Source organism: Mixophyes fleayi, chromosome 1, assembly GCF_038048845.1.
Source record: "Mixophyes fleayi isolate aMixFle1 chromosome 1, aMixFle1.hap1, whole genome shotgun sequence".
Lineage (NCBI taxonomy): Eukaryota > Metazoa > Chordata > Amphibia > Anura > Limnodynastidae > Mixophyes > Mixophyes fleayi.
Window position 1 is genome coordinate 342141686 of NC_134402.1, and position 23157 is coordinate 342164842.

Here is a 23157-nt window from a genome sequence, read left to right on the forward strand (position 1 = left end):
ATGAGAATTGTAGAAAGATATCTGTACAGTGTCGCCATCTTTTCAGCAGATTGTTATGGCAGATGAAGATCACAGATCTGAATGTAAATTGAGTAGGTGTGTACACGTGGATCTGCATGCTCATTGGGACTTTCTATCTTTGGAAAATCGTTACAGAAACCGCATCTGCAGTCATTTCCAATAGTGTGTACCCAGCTTAACACACAGTAATTACAATAGAATATGGTGAGCATACAATCTGCCCACAAGCTACTTCAGTGATCGAATGTGTAATTTTGAAAGTCACCTGTTGGGGAGACACTAGAATTGACATCGGAGTTTTGCTGGTTTTTGTTCTGTGTCCAACTGTAGTTTAGCACATAAAAATCAGGTTTCTACCCATTTATTTATTTATTTTTAAAATCAGGTAGTTTTTATTGTGATGTTCCAACATACAAAACAGTATTATGAATCAGTACCAAAATAAATAAATAAATATGAAAGCAATCTAAAACAATACAGTCTTGGCAGCAGGTATATCAGAAAGGTAGCACAGATAGTGCAGGCAAACAGTGAATTACATTTCTATAGAGACACTTGACTGCAGGGCCGGATTTACCGCTAGGCAACCTAGGCACCAGCCTAGGGCCTAGCGGCTCTCTGGGGGCCCAGATGGGGAGGGCCTGTTAGAGCTAGGAGTATAGGCTGTAGTGGCTAAATCCCCTGCTGCCTAGTTACCTTGGCACATCAATATGACATTACGGTGTCATGTGATCGCAGCGGTCACATGGTACACTGGGTTAGGCGGGCTGCTTGTTCCTGCATAAAAAAAAAAAAGGTAAGAACAAGAAGGTGTATGTGTGGCTGCGTGTAGCTGCAGGGAACAGGGGGGGGGGGCATGTGTGTGTGTGTGTGAAGCTGCAGGTCACAGGGGGGGGGCATGTGTGTGTGTGTGTGAAGCTGCAGGGCACAGGGGGGGCATGTGTGTGTGTGTGTGAAGCTGCAGGGCACGGGGGGGGGGGCATGTGTGTGTGTGTGTGTGTGTGTGAAGCTGCAGGGCACGGGGGGGGGGCATGTGTGTGTGTGTGTGAAGCTGCAGGGCACGGGGGGGGGGGCATGTGTGTGTGTGTGTGTGTGTGTGTGAAGCTGCAGGGCACGGGGGGGGGCATGTGTGTGTGAAGCTGCAGGGCACGGGGGGGGGGGGGCATGTGTGTGAAGCTGCAGGGCACGGGGGGGGGGGGGGCATGTGTGTGAAGCTGCAGGGCACGGGGGCATGTGTGTGAAGCTGCAGGGCACGGGGGCATGTGTGTGAAGCTGCAGGGCACGGGGGCATGTGTGTGAAGCTGCAGGGCACGGGGGCATGTGTGTGAAGCTGCAGGGCACGGGGGCATGTGTGTGAAGCTGCAGGGCACGGGGGCATGTGTGTGAAGCTGCAGGGCACGGGGCATGTGTGTGAAGCTGCAGGGCACGAGGGGCTTGTGTGTGAAGCTGCAGGGCACGGGGGGCTTGTGTGTGAAGCTGCAGGGCACGGGGGGCTTGTGTGTGAAGCTGCAGGGCACGGGGGGCTTGTGTGTGAAGCTGCAGGGCACGGGGGGCTTGTGTGTGAAGCTGCAGGGCACGGGGGGGGGGGCATGTGTGTGAAGCTGCAGGGCACGGGGGGGGCATGTGTGTGTGAAGCTGCAGGGCACAGGGGGGGCATGTGTGTGTGAAGCTGCAGGGCACAGGGGGGGGGCATGTGTGTGTGAAGCTGCAGGGCACAGGGGGGGGGCATGTGTGTGTGAAGCTGCAGGGCACAGGGGGGGGGCATGTGTGTGTGAAGCTGCAGGGCACAGGGGGGGCATGTGTGTGTGAAGCTGCAGGGCACAGGGGGGGGGGGCATGTGTGTGTGTGAAGCTGCTCTGGCACAGGGGGGGGGGCATGTGTGTGTGTGAAGCTGCTCTGGCACAGGGGGGGCATGTGTGATGGAAGCTGCAGGGCACAAAGGGGGCATGTGTGTCTAAAGGTGCTGGGCAGAGGGGGGGCATGTGAGTTAGAAGTCTGTTCCCCACAGGGCCCCTCCTCAGCCAACAATACCCTTACAACACTCACCAGCTTTTCTTTGATATTCCCCATGACACATGCTCATTATCTATTCCCTCACATGACCCGCTGCCTCAATCCCGACAACTCTCTTACCTCAAAATGAAAAGAGGCACCCTTTATATTAATATAATGTGTTTGTGTGAGGGGCCAGTGTATTCATATTATGTGGGTGTATGAGGGGCTGTTTGTGGGAGGAAAATAGTTTTTTTTTTTTTTTTAAATGGTAACACTATTAATTTAATGTTGGAGCTGGTTGGAGGGAAATAGGTCTATTAAATGTGTATGCTATTAATTTAATGTTTTGGTTGGAGGGAGGTCTTCTTATAAAATGTGGGTGCTATATTGATTTAACACTGGGGCTGATTGGAGTTTACTAAATTTCCTGGGGTAGTAGGGGGTCCCAAACCCATATATTGCCTAGGGCACCAATGAGGTCTAAATCCGGCTCTGCTTGACTGTGATAAAAAAAAAAATTGTAACTGGAGACCAGTAGCACCCACAGTACAGGTGACAAACATCAGGAGAGGGGAGCAGAGCAGGAGCTAAGAGGCTTGTCCAGAGCTGTGTGTGTGTGTGTGGGGGGGGGGGGGGGGGGGTCCATGGTGAAGGAGGCCGATTGTACCTATCCCTTTATTAACATGTGATATGTAAATATACTACGGCATTCTCTTTTCATCATAGTTTTAGCTCTGCTATTTGGGGAGGGGGCAGCAGAGGGGGAACTTTCTTCCAATTCTCACCACATTACATTCAATTATTTTCTACATTATACTGCAAATATATACACAATTCTAAAGACAAAAGTGTGGGGAATTTTGAGGATGCAATAGTGAGGTGAGTAGGTATTCCCTGAGCACTGACTATTAAGTCATTTATAGTACAGTAATAGATACCTATAATGATGCATTATCACTATTGGTCAAATGCAAGTTCAGTATCGGGCATTAGATCGTCACTGCAGACAGAATCACACTAGGTTATGCATGGTGTTCTAGTAAATCCAGGTATTGTACAGCTGAATATATTTTATGCAGTATGTATTTTAGACTAATTGGATACATAAATATTTATATCTGCATAATCATTTTGGCACATCAGGACAAAACAAAAAGCACTTTGACTTATATTTCCTTTGTGTGAAACTGCTACAAAAGCCCACTAAGGCTTGGGGGTTCACCAATGGATATCTCTGCCAGCACACAGGCACTCAAAAAACCTTCACACTTACTTATACATCACACCCAGTCAGGACCACTCACAGCCTTCCAAAGAATATGACTTTAACCAAATAGTAGTTCAGGCCATTAACCAAATAACTGGCTAAGGCAAAAAGACAAGTTGCATTTCTATGCTAATGCAGAGAGAAGATCAACACTTGGAAGACGGCCATTAGCAGACAGGACTGGGGAAATTTCATCACATATAACAGCAGCAACTAAATGAACAAAATTATTAGATCAATAAATGAATAAAAAAGGTATACTTCAATCAGTCACATTTTATTAAACTGATCTGTCATCATTATTTATATAGCACCACTAATTCCGCAGCACTGTACAGAGAACTCACATCAGTCCCTGCCCCAATAGAGCTTACAGTCTAAATTCCCACATACACACACAGACAGACTAAGGTCAATTTGTTAGCAGCCAATTAACCTACCAGTATGTTTTTGGAGTGTGGGAAGAAACCGGAGCACCCGGAGGAAACCCACACAAACATGGGGAGAACATACAAATTCCACACAGATAAGGCCATGGTCGGGAATTGAACTCATGACCCCAGTGCTGTAACACAGAAGTGCTAACCACTAAGCCACTGTTGCACTATAATCATGTAACGGTCATATAAATATTACTCTGCACCCCATTATATTTTATACAATGCCTTAAAACAGTGTGGAAAGTCACTCTTACAGACAATGGCTGTCAATCTAGTATATCAATGCATTTTTCTTTTTAAAACACAAAAGGGTAAAGTATATGAATGGGGACATGCACTTTAGTTTGTGAATGTATCTCAATACAAGAGCACTCACACTACTATAAACCTGTTGCTTTAACATTTGGTTAACATGTGTATGAAATCCTGAGAAGTATTTCAGCTATGCCTTTGCTCTAAATGTGGCATGGCTTTCTTCATTTTTTGTTTACTGATCTAAAAGCTTATACATTAGAGGATAGCTCCCAGCTACATTCCTACAGAATATTTCTAGGTGGGATTTTCATGACCTTTTGCTCATGCCAGGTGTCCACAGTATGGTAGTACACCACTTGGCCAGACCAGGCTGCAATGTTGTGCGTCACCTGTTGGATGTGTAAATAATTGAAACTTTACACTGACAATTTATTCACGTGAAATTGACACTATAGAAAAAACATATGGTGTTAAAATAACTACCTTAGTGAATCATTATTTAGACAGTAGTTTAAAATGTTATGCAACGTGAGTTCGGCCTCATAGTAGTTGGTCCAGAAAGACCAGGTGCTCTAGAAGTCGTTATACAGTATAACAGTTAGGTGTTTAACACAGTAAATTGACTAAATACTATTAATTCTACCGGGCAAAGAAGGATGGTTCTGTGGCTTTCCAACAGGATGCAATCTGACATTTGGTGGCATTCATGATATGACTAATTAATTTTTGATTGCGTACATTATATTTGAAGTGTGTCTGGGGAAGAAAGGGGGAATAATGTAGGGAACCTGGAAGTTTCATTTAATTATAGTTTAGATTAGATTGTGTATTTCTGCACATTAAGGGATTATTTTGGGACAGGTCATTGCAAATGTTTCTTAACCATAAGACAACAGAAAAATCAACAGAATTATTGCAGTCAGTTTATCAGCTGGGGAATAGATGTGAAAAAAAGTCTCAAAAATTTGAGGAATAAAAAAAAAATAAAAAAAAAAATGCATGCCCACAACATGAGTAAATGTACACACTGTTCTTTCATTTTGATGTGGAATGGCTACTGGATTTTAATTTAACTTGATATATAAATTTTCCTTAAGTGCCCAGATACTCACATCATTAGGCCTCATGCCTACGGACAGTAAATAAATAGGCCCAATAGTGTTTTTAATGCCAATACAATGCATGTAAACTGGTTCAACATTGGAACCCATCGTTCCCAAATTCAGCATATGCTCTACTGTATGGAGCAAAAAGGGTTTTGGAAAACTATGGCAAAACAAATTAAACACATTAAAGGTCAATACAGTGACCTCAAATGACTTCCCGAATACAAGCAATACAACTGCGTCTTTCTGCTTAAAATAAATTTCAAACCCTATTGAAACCGCTTGTCAAACGCAAATCAAATAGCAGTGGAAGCAAGGCCTTAATTTGATCAGGGCTGCCCAGCTACTAGGCCACAAGTCACCATGTGACAAAGGAACTATGGCACCCAGTGTGTACTGTATATATCTGTACCTGGGCAGTAGAATATGGTGTTTGGAATAACACTGCGTTCTGAACGGCTAGTCTCACACAATAACATGGTAGACGCTGCTGGTATAATTAGTGGTATGCATTGCTTCTGCTGATGCTATGAGATTGCCATTGTTTATACAATGTGGTTCAGTTGGTATAATGATAGCCTCTGCTGGTACAATGTGGTGGGCTGTACTACTATCATTTACATTTATATTGTGCTGTACAGCATATTTCAAACAATCAGATACAGGTATCATATGCCATTTTAGAATGCCAGATATTTGTCCTTAAAAAAATGTTGGCTCTTTACATTTGACCATAACTTTTAGAGCAATTTGTCAAGGCTGCTTTAAGTGATGAAATATTTTAAATATGTGCTGAACAAATAAAGCCCAAAGCCCCAAGCCACATTCCCATCCATTTATGCATGGATCCAATCAAAATTCCAATAGAAATGTTGCAAGGTCTTCGCAGCCCAGAGAAGTAGAGCAATGGAGACTGTGCACTAGAATGATGCAAATCAGTCTCTGAACGGTGGGATGTGCTCGGTGTGCTGCCTACTGTATACTCATTAATGACACAGTGTTCATAGTGATATATTTTAGGACACGTGCAACCATTTCAAATGTGTAACCTCTATATTGCAATGCATATTCTAGTTAGACATTATTTACAAAGAGCTTGAAATATAGACAAGTAAAAGTAGATTAAAATAATATTATTATATGGAATATTAGCGCAATTTACTTATATACTAATGCATCAAATTTCGGAATGAAAAATCTTCACAAAACTAAGGCAGCATACTGCAAACAACTTTACATCTGTAACTAAGAAAAAGTGAAAGTACAGTTCCATGTAAAGTATCCTATGGAAATACCCTGTACATAGCCCTATTTTCTAATCTGTAGATCCACATATGACAAGTTCTCTTTTTAGCTTGTACTCAACTTTAATGATGTGCAGATCATGTAAGAACCAAGCAACAAGATCACTAAACCATTTGGCAACATCACTAGTGACTTCAATGGTATCTGTTAGTACAGTTGGAAGAAGGCCACACAAAGGGCTTAGCGATCATCTTCTGACCATATTCACTAATTTGCCGTATGATCACGACAAATGGTATAATCTCGTGGTAATTTGGTACTTTGACTGCAAATCCACAAGGTTAAAAGGTGCAAACTTTGCATCAACTTGTGAAATCAGGTGACCCCAAGCCCAAACCAATTTCCCGAAGTAATGTAAAAAAGTGGAGGAACAATTTAGCGCTTCCCTTTCATAGACATATAAATCAAACAATAGGTGGAATCTGAAAATCAGACTTATCTACTCCATATAACAGAATTTCCCGAAGTGAATGGAAGGGTCATAGGGGACATGGGGTTCTGACAGGGGTAGTAGATTTAGTAAAACTTCTAAAAAGGTTAAAGTGTAGGTGTTGCCCATGGCAACCAATCAGATTCTAGCCATCATTTTCTAGAATGCACAAGATAAATGATAGTTAAAGTCTGACTGTTTGTTATAGGCAACACATCCACTTTTCCTTTTTAGAAGCTTTAGTAAATATACCCCATAGTCTTTTATTCAGTCCATCCTTAGAGTTATGGTATGTGCACACTTGCATGGAGGTTAGTGGCTTATGTTTCTTAGGGAGCCAAGAAGTTAATTCCAGGTAGTTCGTTTCCATGAAAACATTCATGATGTCTACCCATCATTTCAAGTGTAGCATTGGCATGCCTTTGGTACAAGGGAAGACCCAAGCATCCCGAAACAGGCACATTAGTCAGCACTGTCCATCTCAGTATGGGCTTCCCATTGCTCCAAATAAACGAATAAACTTAGTACAAGCCTCCTTTAGATTTTTAATTGTACTCCAATCTGAAAGGTCTGAAATAGGTAGCAAACGCGGATTTTGATCCCTTCCTACTGGAATTTAATACTTCCAAAATACCAGAAGATATGACATATTATAATATTTGTTATGAACATAATTTAATCTCACCCAATACCCTTATTTCTCCAGCAATAATTAGTAACTGCATTTAAATACAAAGTCGGAATAGTTATGCAGTATAATATTTAACCTTATTGGAGACGTTCTGCAACTAAGGTCTATGAAGTAGGGCCCTCTGAATCACATCTGCTCTTTGTCAGTTTTGCACCTGTTCTTTTTTTATGTGATATTTACATTTTGTATATTTGTCATTCTGACTTGTGTTGCCTTACAAATAAGATGATGATGATGAACTTATTGACGAGACCCACTGTCACGATTTTACACTGCATTGGTTTATCTGGGAACAGTTTTTTAAAATTAGGCTATTGTGCACATTTTGTATTGCAGTTAGACAAACACTTTTTTTTTGTAGAATATGGCGTTATAGACCTTTTTATGTCATAGACGTTAGATACGGAAAAAGTAAGTAAAATGAAATAAAACTTCTTTAAACCTTTCTATTGTTGTCCTAAGCAGGACTTCAGAATATTACTGCAAAATGTGATCATCTAATTCTCCAGCATATAGGGATACCACATGAGTATTTTTCTCATTGTCTGAGGCAGTTACAGTGCAGGGGTAATATAGAGGATCAAAGAGCAGGTGGTCAGCACTTCTAGATACACACTGAGCTGGATCCAATAGTCACTAAATGTAAAGTAAAAGTGGTACTGTCCCGGAATGTCCAGGACACTCCTGAATTTTAGGGAGTTTCCCGGACTTCTGGAAGAGCCAGTAAGTCTTCATGGAACCCAGTCACTTCATTATTCAAGTGTGGATGGGGCTAGATGATCACATGATCATAGCCCCACCCACCGTCTCACCAAGCAGCTCCACTCCCCTTCCCCACATTACCTCAAGATTTGAAAAGTTGGCAAGTATGAGTTTATATACTTCATTAGAAGAGGCTAAACTCCATGCCTGTTAACTGTAGCTATGTAAAACATATGTTAACCACATATAAATTCAGTTTTTCAGAGCCTGAAGTAACATTTCTCAGCATATAACACTGTCTATTGTGTCGCTTTACAATGATGATGATGATTTTATTGACCAGACAGACCACTGTCACAATTTTACACTACATTGGTTTATACAGGAATAGCTTAATAAAATTAGACTATAGTGCACATTTTGTATTGCACTTAGACACACACATAGCAAGGGTCATATAAATAAAGATGATGAGGATTATGATCTGTCTTATCTGCAACCCTTACACAACCCCTTTCCGGTAATGACTAATGCTCTTCTACCGTCTGATAATTAGATTTAATGTTACACTTCTTAAGAAGCAGGTTCAAGGGACATATATAGTATGAATAAGCTGCTAGCTAAAAAATGCACTAGTTATATAATATTATCGTTTAGTTATGCAAAATACCATAGATGTGTTGAAATGCAACACGGAACTAAACAACCCTGATAAAACCAGCTATAAAATATCTTGTATTACCATCCAGATAAGGCTGGTTAAAGCAACAACATTCTGTAGAGCACATAAATATGTTTATCCTGGTAGCTGAGGCTGTGCCTGGGCAGTACAGGGGTAACATTCTGGGAGCTCTCAAATACGTCCGTTCCCATGTGTCAAAACACAACAGCTGAGTCAAGAGGACTCCAATCCTTGTCATGCTTGAGAGATGCAATGTTATTATAATCTAGGGGTATAGAAGGCCTGAACAAGTCAGACTTGCTGTAATCTATTGTTGGGGTGGAGCAAAACAAACATGCGGTCCTAACGGGCAGTTGCCCTATGTTGAGTCCTGTACTTTATGATATCATGGATACCTATGTAAAATGTTTTTCTTAGCCCCCCCCCCCCACCTTAGACAGACTCCTTGGCGCTGCCAAGTGCAGTGTTTTTGCTGGGCTCTATAGAACACTCAATGGCGGAGGATGGGGTATGGACCAATTACAAGCCTCAATCAATCACCTACCCAAAACCCCCTATGGTTTTCTGCCAGGAACTGACCGATGCTATGGCTTAGCGGAGGGGCAACCAAAATATTTTCCTAGGTTGTAGTGCAGCTTTAAATACAGGATGATGCTGTGATCCTGCAATGTTGCAAAATGCCAAGTCTCTAGATTGTAAGCTCTTGTGAACAGGGCTCTCTTTGCACTTTTGTTTCATTTTGTTTATTATGTAAGGTTTGCGATTCTATTAAAATCCAAATTAAAACAATATAAAATAATAACACATTCTAATAAGTCTGTTTTGGTTTAATTGACCGATTTGCTGAGGTCCACTAAGAGCCATGCACAGCAGCTAGGTCTTGCTTTATAAACGTTGTTGCTCCATTCAATCAAGTAGACTTGTTCAAACTACTTAGGCCAGGGCTGGACAATCCCAGAAGCCAGGTATGATGACTGCTTATGCCCAACTATTACTAGATGCCTATTGATGTAAATGGATAAATATATTTTGTGGCTACTTAAAGTCCTTGCTGGTTCTTAGACTTGACTGAATTCTAACTTATTTTGTCTACAACTATCTGTTTTCTTCTAATTAGTGATGATAAAGCTACCTATTTGCAGCACAAAATAAAATGAAAGATATACAGTAAAAAAAAAAAAAAAAAAGGTTCTCTTAAAGCGCTGCGTAATATGTAGACGCTACATAAATATTAATACGTTTGTTTAACAGCACTAACACAGATTCTGCTGCTGCCTCTCCTTTTGCGGAAGGAATGAATCTTCAAAGACCTGTAAATATTAACATATCTAACTAAAGCTGGGTACACAGCACAGTACAGAATTTTCCACCAACTTTTTATGCCGATCGATTTTACATCCGATCCATGGTCCGATCGCTCAGTCCAGCGATCCATGGACTACATACACACTAGCCTTGTTTTAGATGATAAAGGGAAGAGTGGCCGTCCCAGTAGTGACTTGTTGTCGTAAACAATGATTTTAATTTTGTACACACTGAAACAATATTTGCAGGGCATGTAACGATATACCTTAGATATTAGCATAAAGGGTCAGAGCTTTCACTATAGTTAACACCCAAACAACCCTAAAAAGAGAAGACAAAACTGTCTCTCTTATAGGTAAAAATATCCATACACGAGGTTATTATACACGAATAGACATCACCCACAATGCTCCATTCTCTGCGGGCATCATCGCTGATTGGTCCACAGTAGAAACGAACGTCCATGTCTGAGTGTATAAAATTACAGAAGAGTCTGTCTGGCGCCGAGGAGTGTGAGAAAATGGCGGGTGAGGAGAAGCTGTTAGTGGGGGTTAGAGCTATGGAGACGGAGACAGAGTCAGATATGGTGCTGGAAGGCCCCAAAAATTATGAAAAAGTAAAGGTGGGGGGGGGGGGGGGGGTGGAGATGCTCTAGAAGAGGAAGAAATAAAAAATGTACTGCAGTTAAAAGAGCAAAAGCCAATATCCCAAGAGAGGTGGAGATGATGGTAAAAGTACTGGACCAGTACGACTACGACTGTCAAAGGTGAAAGTACAGAAAAGTTAATAATAGAAAGGAACTGATTATGCAATAACTAAGGCGATTACTGAAGGAGAAACTTTGGAAGAGAAGAAATAAATGTAAGTTCAGAAGAGGTGGTCGGACCTCAAAAATAAAGAAACATTAAAGAGTAGCACGTGTAGTGCACCTATTTGAAGGAATTTATGTATTTAATTTTAGTTACAAACGAAGCAATGCAAACTACTGATTTGTAACATAGATTTTTTTTGTCAGAAAGAAGAATTAAGGGTGAGAAGGCCTGTTTAGATACCACTGATACCAGTAATGTAACACCTGCTATCAAACAAGAAAAAATTGTTGTTGAATACAAAGATATGAAAGAAGTTATACACAAAGGTATCTCAATGAACATGTGTAGACAACTAAATGCTTTGGGCACATACCTGTACCGTTATAATAACCAAAATGGCACCTGTTTTCCAGAATCTATGGAGGTTAATCCCGCTATTGTTGTGATTGTGCCAGAGGGACCACAACATAAACTGATCTCGAGCAAGGTGCAAGGTGAGTAAGTGAGAGTATTTCTGGTGTTGCATTAAGACTTTTGTTAACTTTATTTTAGATCTAGAAGAAGTTTAATGCTAAACATTTTTAATTTTCTTGTTTCCTAGATACCATCGTCATGTCCGATGAAAGTTCTAAGGGAGAAAAAAAAAAAAAAAAAAAAAAAAAGTTCTAAAACGTCAGGATTATTTTAGAGAACATAAGTGACATCAAGAAAAAAAAATGAAAAGCCTTGAGAATAATTTTGCTGAAATGTGTATGCTGTTTGGAACAGTTCTGCCACACACCACTAGCACCTTTAACGTGTAATATGTTTTTCATTTGTCATATTTTACAATAATAAAAAAAAAATATGTACCTTTTCCTGCAATAAAACTGTTGTATTAACAATGTGTGGTTTATTCTGGGTATTTTACAATTAATAGTTAATAAAGTTTAATATGGCTTTACAAGTTAAATAGTTTATAAAGGTACAAGTCTATAAATGCTAAATATGATTTGGATTCCCAATATAGATGCAAAGGGTAATAACACACGTGCTTTACATAAGGGTAATGGTCTGCAACCAGACAGGTACAATACACATCTATACAAAACACAAGTCAGTGATGTGCAGATACCACACCTCGTGGGACAGGTACAGGCATCACAAATTTACATACACGCCCCCAACGGAGCCCCAGTCGAGGAAGTATCGGAGGATTGTCGTGGATCAGTCGGAAATTTATACACAACACAATGGAAAGGAGATTGGAATGAAAATATTGAACGGTACGGCCAACCAAATGAGGCGACAATCTTCCATTTGGGCAGACTTTCAACCATCGTGTCACTACACACACTGACCCGACTTTGGAACAAGCGGTCACATGTCGGCTGGTTGAGCCCATTATTGGACGAAAACCCTGTAGTGTGTACCCAGCTTTAGGCTGGGTACACACTACAGAACTTTCAAACCAATGTGTTATCTATAAGGATTTTACCAACAACTGGGAAAAAAAAGAAAAAAAGTCCAGATCAGCATGTGTATACGCTATACATGTTTTTCCAAGATTCACCCTCAGATCTGTGCTCTTCATCTATCATAACCATCGGCTGAAAAGATCACGGCTCTACACTATGGAGATCCTGATCGTGAGTGCATGCACACTGCAGAATTGGAAATATATTGTTCTATAGCTGAATGAAGTTTATAGTTCTGCTGAACAATCAAATAAAACTATGGTCGGTGCTTTGGAGCGACTATCGCTCACTGTCTAAGTGTATAGACGAAGGCTAAGTACACACTGCAAAAACTCCAACCGATTTATCACTAACGATTTAACAAACGACTGAAGTTACAATCAGTCTGCCTATTCATGTGTACACACTGTACACAATGTACCTTCTGATCAGTGCTCTTTATCTGGTCCAGGAGAAGTGTAGTTGGTCACTCTTATCGCACGGATTAGAACACACAAAATAAACTTTGACTTTTACACAAAGTCATTATAAATTTCGTTAGCTTCTGTGATTCTGAAACAAAATATTCAGTCTCAGAACGAACAGCCGAATTAATCCACCTACAGCACTCTACATTTAACACAGACATAGTGACACTAATGCGTTATCGTTTATCAGGTGATTGGCCTAATAATTGTCTGAAAACACTTTAGTGTGTACCCAGCCTAACGTTCAAGGTCATACATTCCCTCATACCAGAAACATTCATTATAGCAGAGTTAATTAACCAGTACCTCTCTAACTGGTGTGTTACTAGAAGGTCCACCACGCTGGGACTTGCAGTTCTACTACATTTGAGAGATAAACATTAACCAGGCCTTCCTTACAGAATCTTAACTCCTAAATAATGTGGAGGATGAGCTGCACTGCAGGTATAAAAAAAATCCTATTTTAGAGAGGACAGCATTACAATAAACAGACCAACCTATGATAATCAAGCGACAGTGAACTCCTGTGCAGTCTTGTAGAAAATACAATTGTCACATTACGTCAAATTTCCAGGATTTTATGGGTACAAAGAGTTATATTCGGAGCTCATTGTAGGAAGCGTAATATCTGGCAAAGCTGACAAATTTCAAGGCCTGCGAGTGTATTGCCTCACCCACCCTGGCTACACAAAGGGTATAGGGGAATTCAGATTGCCCCTAAAAGTAGATTAAAAGGGGGAGGGGAACGCATACACACAAAAAAAAAAAAAAGTGTTTAAAAAGAATAGCATGAACTGCTTAAATAATAAGAACATGCACAGCACATTAGTTTCACGCAGCACAGGGAATTGAACGATTCAGCAAAAGGGTCACTTTTAGCACCGGAGAGGCTTAATTTCCATGTGATACCGTGTGTAGCCAAAGGTTTATGGTGCAGATATTAGAAAAACAAAATTGCAAGAATTTAGATTTGCTCTCAATGCTGTTGCAGTCCATTTACTGATGAGAGCCAATTGGCCAATGCTTATAAAAGCTGCAAACTCTGGCACCCTGTAACCAAATTGTTTTAACTCCATGATCACCGGGGACCCCAGTGTTTTTGTGTAAAGCTGCCATTTATCTTCATCCTATGTATCAGTGTCTGGAGTAACCAGGCAGCTGTCTAATCATCCATACACCAAGTAGCACAGCAGCACAGTTTTTTTGAGTTGCAGTCTGGTATCTTCTAATAAGACAACGGTCACTGATGAATTTGCAAAAGTTGTTGCAGAGTAAGGGGAAAAGTAGATGAAGCTATGCAAAATAATCATTTATTACCCAAAAAAAAGAAACCCTTCACTTTCCACAGTCACTATGTAATTTCACTGAGACTTATTAACAAATGACTTGTCTGGGGTTTATATAAGCGTGGCATGATTTTCTCGCTATTTCAGCAGATAAAATCTTTCAGCCTAGAAGTCCCCACATCCCCCCCACCCACCTTTTGTCTCTCCATATTCTTTTTGTTAGGGCTGCTGGTAACCATGGTGATGACAGTGCTAGTAAGTCTAAAAAGGATTTCCAACTAATGTGCTACTGAAGTAAAAATACAGTTCAGGGTTTGTGCCTTGATGACCTGGTCATCTACCTGAAATGATCAGAGAGTAGACAGAACTGCAGTATACCACACTTGTAGAACGCTACACACTGCAGTCAGAGGAATGAATTGCTCATGTAAACACAAATCAAATAAGGAGGCCAAATAGGGGCTGGGCTCCAGCATAATGGTGAGAAGTACAAAGGGAGCAACAAGCAAAAAGAAAGGAAGCTATTGTTTCTGGATAATACAGACAGATCGAGGGAGAGTTCTCACCAGAAAAACGAATCGCCTATAGCTGGGAAAATCTCGTGGTCAGCGCACATTACTTAGATTTTTATTCGGAGCCTGCTGAAACCTGTAGTTCCTTTTCTGGATGAGCAGGTTTTCATGACATAACACGCAGGCATGAAAAACAGTTAAAAATAAAATGAGCCATAGTTTTTATTTTGTGAGAAAAAGGGTCGGTGAAAAAAATACTGTGTTTTTTTCACCAGAACTGTTGTGGTTGTTGCAAGATATTTTCTACACTTATTATAATGATAAACCAGCAATCAAAACTGCTTTACACTGAGTTTACGGGACTCAACAATCTATTATCAACCATTTCTCTAACAAGGCCAACCCTCCCCCATCAATGTGTCACTCACCCATAAAGAACTTTCCAGCCACACTATTCATTTACACACCATGCTACGCACAGAAATGCAGGGAAGGGAGGAGAGCTTGCTGACCAGACGTAATCATTTGTATATAAAGGGGCTCAATGGACAATAATTCTAGCTTTTACCAACAAATATCTAATGACTGCGTACTTGCATGCAAAGAAAAACTAAGCTTATTTATGCAACATTTTACGGTACTAAGAATGTAGATCATTCATTGCAAAAAGACTGTTATGGAGTTTTTCTCTGATCAGAAAAAAAGTGTTTTGTGTAACTCAAGGCAGGCAACACAGATTAAATAAATATAAATTGCCCTAAATAACTCTATTGTCATCTGGGATACAGAAAGTGTGCCAACATTATTCTGTGAAGTCATGGCAATGCCTCACAATTCAAACCAGTGATGGGCAACAGGCAATCCTAGGGCCGCATGCGGCCCTCTGAGTCTTCACCTGTAGCCCTAGTTCCTTTCTGCTTATAATAATAAATATAAATAATAAATTATTATTATTATCGCCATTTATTTATATAGCGCCACTAATTCCGCAGCGCTGCACAGAGAACTCACTCACATCAGTCCCTGCCACATTGGGGCTTACAATCTAAATTTCCTAACACACACACACACACACACACACACACACACACACACAGACTAGGGTCAATCTGCTGGCAACCAATTAACCTACCAGTATGTTTTTGGAGTGTGGGAGGAAACCGGGGACCCGGAGGAAACCCACGCAAACACGGGGAGAACATACAAACTCCACACAGATAAAGCCATGGTCGGGAATTGAACTCATGACCCCAGTGCTGTAAGGCAGAAGTGCTAACCACTTAGCCACATTTGTTTGTTATAACTTGTCACAATTGTTTAAAATGCCCGCTGATATGTTATTATAGATAGGGGTCTCTTTCTTTGATTCAATTTTATTATTTAAACTTATTACCGAGATTAAGGGTAAGTTGCAGCCCCAATGTATCAGGTTGCCCATGACTTTTCCCAAGCAAAGTTAAGTTCTCAAATAAAATGGAAGAAACTGCACAGTAGAGTAACAGAAGACTTGTGGCAGCGAATGTAAAGGGACTTTTTCTTATATGTAGGTTACGATTTTGAGCAAGTTTCTGTTCTAGTTACAGACAAAAGACAAACTGTAAAAATCATATGCTGGCTGATAGGAATGCAAGTCATGCATCACAGGCACCTACTCAGACAAAGCATTAAGCAAGTTAACCAAGCAGGGCAAAAGAATTTGGCAGCAGAAACACTGACCCCTTAGAAATAGTGACTTGCAGAAATTACATAGTCAGAATCTCCCATGTAAATGAATGCCAGTAAAAATGCATTATATAAAAGGTTTGCAAATGGACTTATCTTGTCTAGATTGTCAACCTGTCAGTTCTAGTCCGTCATATATAAATTCTTTCAACAGCAGTTGTACAGACGCTGTCCTTGAAATGTAAACTTTTGTGATTAATTGTCTTCAATATGCACCCCGTTTCTAGGAGTAACAAATAATACAAAAACAGTGAATATTACTGGAAACAATATTTTAGTGAGTGTAAAATTATTGACAAGCTCCTAGTCCTTCAGGAGTAAAATGTTTTCTCCATTGGATCTCATATATACTGGCGTAAAATTTGTGCAACATAATAGCGTTTTCAGTGATAGTACACGGCAAAAAAACTGCGTCTGAAACTGGAACCCGTTGGTTCCAATGGCCCAATATACACTTGTCGTGTTACTTGCATTCAGGAAGGTTGTGGTTTATGGAACGCTGTCTGCTCCATCGAATAAGTTTAATTTGGGTTAAATGCATGGAGGTCAAAGAAGTGACCTCCCGAACAGGAGTAAAAATACACGTTAACAATGCATGCCAAAAGCAAAGTGTTTGACCAGGGTGTGAACTTGCTTTTTAAAATGCAAATAAAATCCCACTGTATATAAGGCCTTAAACAACACAGTTTGTATTAAAAGTCATGGAATTTTCATTTGAAGTCTGGGCATGGTAGAAATTGTAGTTCCCTGACCGCTATAGTCACAGGTTACCTGCCTATGTAGTAATAGTTTGACATTAGTCAATTACACGTTGTATCTAATAAGAATTGCTGATCCACCATGTGTATGAAAAATATAGACTAGATTAGCCATTCACATTAATAAGTTATCACCTTGTTTCAACAATTCTCAACAAGATCAGAATGCAGGGCCATCACCCATTTTCATCATTAAGAGACTTGCACTTTAGCAATTAAAGAGTACATGAAACAACCAACACTCCATTTAGAACTACTGAAAAGCTCTACATGCTAAACTCCAATTTCAGCTGACTGCCAGACTGGTAATAAAAGGGTGACTGACCAAACGCCGGGTCCATTTGAACTAGCAGAAAGTCACATGCCAACTGCCTTTTACTCCAAAAGTAACTACAAGTCTTTCCAATATTTATTTTTACTTAAAATTTACAGCCTAGCAGTTCTTAAGTGTCTCACCCACTACATAGTATTGCTGTGTACGGTGCACATGCTGCGTAACATTATTGATTTAGTTTAACTATATTGTATAAGTAAGTTTGGAGATGACAAAGCTTTGCACTGTTCATACACACTGTCCTTTTTCCCAATATACAGTCTGTATGGACAACCCTGAAGCCCAATAATGAAGCTATCATCATCATCTATTTATATAGCGCCACTAATTCCGCAGTGCTGCACAGAGAACTCACCCACATCAGTCCCTGCCCCATTGGAGCTTTCAGTCTAAATTCCTTAACACACACAGACTAGGGTCAATTTGATAGCAGCCAATTAACCTACTAATATGTTTTTGGAGTGTGGGAGGAAACCGGAGCACCCGGAGGAAACCCACGCAAACACAGATAAGGCCATGGTTGGGAATTGAACTCATGACCCCAGTGCTGTAAGGCAGAAGTGCTAACCACTAAGCCACCGTGCTGCCCAAAAGCTATCGATAAGATTATCATCGGACTCTCTTAAATGAGTTCCTACGACGCCTCTATCGGCCTGTGTATGCGATCATCTTCCAACATCACTAACATTATGGCTCCCAAAAACTGGGACACCCGTGTGACTTGAAATCTGCTTAGGAAATAAAAGACACCCCATACAACCTTTAAATTCCAAATAAGGTAAAACAGTGATAGGAACATATTTCAAATCATCCTGTTCATTTGTGTGAATCAGAAGTCCGAATTAAAGAATGTCCAACAAAAAGGTTACGCTTCAACGATACTGGAAGTTATTATTTTTATTCAACCATAGGTGGCAAATTAGACATTAATCACATGGCTCACACACAGCAGCAGGATCAGTTTGTGTGTTATGTGGCCAGCTATAGCCACAATTATCCTCATTATTACCATTGCGGTTAAAAGCAAAACAAGACATCTAAAATTTTATACTGACGATGCTAGCATACTGTCTTCCTGTTTTCTTTACCGTTCATCCCTTCCTGTGAATCGTGCCAAAAGTAGAACAGCTTTCTGGTAGCATATAAGCTATACTCAGGCAAGAAAATAATGAAACTATGTAGTTTTTCAGAGGATTTAACATTGAACTCCCTTTACTGCACTCTTAAAGAAATCCAGACATTTTGTATGCAATAATTCCCACTCACCCAGCTAAGAAAACTGAGAAGCCCCACTTGGCTTCCACAGTTATAGCTCAGTCTGTGGAAGTGTAGATGCCAGTTATCAATGTCGATAGCCAAAGCACCTGTAGAACTTTACATTTAAGCTTCAGACCGAGCAGCTCTAGATCATCAGGTGACTGGATCCTAAAGAAGCGAATATCTACTTTCCCAGATGAGCTCTATTAGAAAAATGAGCTCCCCCTCATTTTTCTAATAGAGAGGAGGGAGGTGGTAATGTTCTTAAAAACTGACATACCTGTAAGCTCAAAAAAGCCCGTAAATGAAAATAAATTTGCCAAGTGCACAGCACTGCAAACAATGTCATGTAAGCCATTCTGAAGCACTATGTAACAGTTTGGAACCCACATTCACTGTGTTCAACGGAATCCTGGTCGCAATACAGTCTTATTGTGCACGGTGCATATGGGTTCCAAGCGCATCATCATAATCATGCCCATTTATTTATATTAGCACCACCAATTATGTAGCAATGTACAACGAATCATCTTAGGTTACTGTGAAAATGGCTGTCATGCATTCACAGAAAGCAAGTAAGGCAGTTTTTACAACCTTTTCAGATATGCAATTATATACAGGTAATCCAATACTCCATTTATGGAAATTATGGTACTGCATCATGCATAGTCTTAGATAAATTAAATAAAAAAAGATGCTCACATACCCATTTCCATTAGATTTCTCTGGTTTATAACTTCTACATCTGTCTGGTACAAGAAGTGTGACTCACACAATGGCAATATACAGTAGATGGAGAAGGTGGGCAAGGTGGACATGTGTACACAGGAGGTGCTTTGCTCTGATCCCATCTGTTGAGGAAACACCGCTATGTAAAATGACCAGAGCTAAAACGGTCATCTTCAACAAAGTTTATCTATGCATAGCATCAAGTGCACGCTAGTCAGAGCAGCTGAGCAAATACGTATATAATATGTGCTAGAAGTGACTATTATTTTATGGGCAATACAGGAATTTGCTTGCAGACAGACAAAAATCTGTCTACCGTAGCCTTTAAAAGTACAACTGTCATATTTTATTCATGTTCTCTGATATACTTGCATGATGACGTGTGACCCATTGCCCCCGTTGATGTTTTCCTTCTATTCTTACCTAGTTTGATTTCTGTTATTTTCTTACCCTGTAAAACTGTACACCGGTCACCTCCACACAGAGGAGGCAGCCTCTCACTTCTCTACATGGTACCTCCACTACATGTGTAGGCAACAGGTACAAGTTTACAAGATTGTGCTTCCTCATCGCCAGTTCTAGAAACCGGTAATCACTTTACAAAGGTTTGCTTCCCCAGCCCCTGAATTCTTCTCAATGTGAGACCAATAAATAGCAACAACAACAACATTACCATGCTCAGGAACTGTAGGACACAAAAGAAAAATGTGACATAAATTTGCAAAATTCACTAAAACAATTAGCTCTTGCTTTTCCTGTATCATACACAGGCATAGCAGTCATTAGTAAAAAAAAAGTTTATGTATTTGTACAGTAGAATATCAAGTACTTTTAAAATAAAAGTTTCAAACACGTATAAAAATAACATTTTGTATAATGGTTAAGACAAGAAAAAGAAAACCATGCATTTTCTAAAAGCTAAAAGGTGAAAAATGCAGACAAGGGCAGGAAATGGCCTATCACTTCCCTATAATGTATACAATAAGTTATGCAAATACCAGAGACAGTTTGGCGCACTCAGCAGACAGACCATGTGACTCCTCACAATAACTGGAGCACGGGCATTGCTGAATTCTGCAACATGGTTATCAGAAGCTACAGTACTAGACTCAAAACATCTTTCCCTTCAACAAATGTCAGGGGAGAAAAATCTTTTAAAGGTGTGATCCACTTTAGATATAAGTTGTACTTAATCTCTTCCCCTCCCAATAACAGTACTTTAGTGGGTGCCTCTCTCCTGGGACCCCAACCATTTGTGGCAATTGGTAGGGTTCCCGGACAAAAAGCACGGTTGGCACAGCTAGGCTTTCTCCATTCCAGGGCAGAGTAGACAGTGGTTCTAAGGTTTTCAATCACAGATACAGTGGTGGATTACACCTGCTACAGAGGTCCGAGCTATGTTGAAGATGATTGGCAGAAATCCCGATTCTATCTGTGGCAAGACTTTAATGGGGGGGGGGGGGGGGAATAGGGGCAGGTAGGGAAGCCCATCAAAGTATCTTATTGGGGAGGAGATTTAATATAAATCATACTTTAAAGTGGACATCAATCTAAAAAGTACCCCAATGCCCTGGAGGCTTCTTGCACTGACCCCAAACTTCAGCCATAGGTGAAAAACACACTCACCGGGTAACACTACCAGGTTGCTGTAAGGATAAAACTAGAGACTGGCCTGCACATTAGTTGCAATTTCCTTCAGTTACAATATGTATTGCTGCCCCACTCCCCACAGTAGATTTGAAGTGGTGACATACAAACTGTGCCTATATTCATATAAATACTGAACACAAGACATCTCAGAATGCTTACTGGGCAGGCACATACTATATGTTTTTATAGTGCACAAAATGTGTGCAAAATGACAATGCCAAGTACAGAGAGAGATTATAGAAGGCAATTCAACACTTGAGCTATAGTTTCTGAAGGCTATTCCACTGCCCCTGTAGAGTAGCCACATTATCAAATCCAGACAGTGTGGAATGTATATAAAATGAAATGACTTCCATGTCTCAATAGTCACACTTAAAAGGGATCAGCAAGCCACAAAGATACAGAGAGAAAAGATGAAAGTTTATTATGATAACACAATCCAGTCGAGCAATATTGTACTATTATTAGAAATCAAAGTGAAAGCCGGAATAAGCTTTTTATTGAAATAGGTCGTACATCTTACTTTTTGTGCTTTTACACAGTTGAAAAATTAACACTTTGTAAACTGGACACCTACCTGTTCCAGCCACTCTATAAACACTGCCCAGGACATGCTAATAGAATGTATGAAGCATACCAGTAAACGGATAAAGAAAAGAAGAGTACAAGATACCTTCCAGAACGCCCAAATTACCCTGATCCAGTCATTCGGCGGTCTGACCATATGACCAGACCACAGGGGGTTTTATGCAATCTGATCAGCCAATGACTGCACAGACAACACTGATACTGCTATTCCCTAACTGGATTTCTAAATATGCACAGAAACAATCCCATACATGACAATTTAGGCAAATCTAGTCTAAAATGAGCGGATAACTGAAATTGGTTAACATTCCGGTGGAGAAATTATTATTTAATTTAGTGAATTAAACTTAAAAAAGGTAAATGGTTTACACAGTAGCAAAAACAATGTTAGGTGCATGAACTTTTCTGGTAAGTTATCACGTTCCTATAATTATTGTACAGCTGAAATGGTGATTTCCGTTTAATGAGCCAACATTTCAGTCTGAAAGATATTCTGCTACTGAAGGATAAATCACACCTGTCAACACCGAAAGTGACACAGACTAAAGCAGAGATGTCTGGTTCAATTCAAAGTCTCCTGTGACCTTGGGCAATTTACAATATCTCCCCAGACATTACATAGGAGATTTGAGCTGAGCCTCCCTGGCAGACACATAATATAAAAAAAAAAAAAAAAGAAATATATCTCAACTCCAAAAGAACAGTGATATCAGCCACAAGCAATGTAATAGTAGCAAAGGCAACAATAGAGGAACGATCTTGATTTATATGTGCTCAAACTAGTTTATTAACACACACACACTATGTTATATATTTTCATGGTAGAAAATTAGGAGATTAGAACGATTATCGAATAATTCTGCATTCAAAATTAAATTATACAGCAGAATCCCATTATACTGCGTTGTGACCAAACCAATTAATATTCTGTTTGAAAGGGTTATCATCCATAAAGAGCCATTAAAACGTTGGCAAACAAGGGGTTGACTTTCAATTCCATTGGAACGCCCCATACCTCTGAAGACCAAGAGACACCATCTAACAAAGTAATTATGGATCAGTAAACAAATAAAACTCCACTGCTTTCAAGGACAGATAATGGGAAATACCTGAATTCAGTAAACAAACATTTACTGTCACCCAGTTAAACTCATCTCAAACCAATGTGACAATTTAAGTAAACACTTTTAGTGTCCCTAATTAACACAGGTAATCTAAGATTTAATACGTTTGTTAAGTTAACTGACCACAATGGGAGGTCCTCTGGAGAAGTAAGGGACATATGTAAATATATGATGAAATGGAGAATTAACATGATGGGTACTTTTTTTTCTCTTTCTTGGAAATGACCCCAAAACGCTCCCATCTCAATAAATTACAACAATG

At 40.0% G+C, this 23157-nt stretch overlaps 1 protein-coding gene and 1 long non-coding RNA gene across 11 annotated transcripts in view; one reads left to right on the forward strand and one right to left on the reverse strand.

Annotated features, from left to right (window-relative positions):
- The window catches only part of ARVCF (ARVCF delta catenin family member), an 803654-nt gene that overhangs the window by 336733 nt on the left and 443764 nt on the right, over positions 1–23157 (reverse strand). The gene's annotated exons all lie outside the window — the stretch shown is intronic.
- On the forward strand, positions 9800–11858 carry LOC142161275 (uncharacterized). Its single transcript, XR_012693374.1, has 3 exons — positions 9800–9859; positions 11425–11498; positions 11613–11858. It is a non-coding gene; the product is annotated as an uncharacterized LOC142161275 (long non-coding RNA).